Raw genomic sequence first — 706 nt, 5'->3', positions numbered from 1 at the left:
TAGGACCTGGGAGGGGAATAATAAAGAATAATAGTAAAAAGGACAAAAGTATTAATAATAATAGAAGTTTTAAAACAGACAAATAGAAGCAAAGTACACCAGAAAGAAGAAACTGAAAAAGGAAAGAAAAAAAAGATAAATAAAAATAAAAAAAGGGAAAAAAAAACAGTAGAGGACAGGGCAGAGCACCCAAGCTCCATCTCAGCACACAAACTGGGCTGGAGTTCCTGCGGGCCCACAAGGTGCTTGGGAGTGGGGGATGGCCGCACCTCCGGGTTCACCAAGTGGGTGTGGGGTATAAGAGTAACAAGAGGAATGTCGCACCTTTTCAGTTGTGCAGGTCCGGAGTATCCTTGGGGTTGCTGGCAGGCAGAACCTGTTCTCAAGCCCCTGGAATCTGGGAGAGCACTGTCTCTTTAAATATCAAAAATGGTCAAGCCTCTTGTAAACATCCAAAATGGTGGTTCCCTCTTACAGGCAAAAGTCCACAGCTCAGCCCACCTTTCTCTTCGCCTTCTCTGTTTACACCCCAGCCACCAGAGCAGTCCTCTGTGCAGTCCCTGGCAAGCAGGGCTGATTTTTAGGTTAATTCTTAGGTCCTACCACCACTCGGCACTCTCCAAGCTGTCTGTGCTGTCAGGATTGCTCAGGATCGTTGCCAGACCACAGCTCTGTATGTCTCCTTTTTTGGTATTTTCATGCAAAT

This window comes from Orycteropus afer, unplaced genomic scaffold (assembly GCF_000298275.1).
Source record: "Orycteropus afer afer isolate SDZICR_OR568_19922 unplaced genomic scaffold, OryAfe1.0 scaffold00316, whole genome shotgun sequence".
Lineage (NCBI taxonomy): Eukaryota > Metazoa > Chordata > Mammalia > Tubulidentata > Orycteropodidae > Orycteropus > Orycteropus afer.
This window is presented reverse-complemented; position numbering follows the sequence as displayed.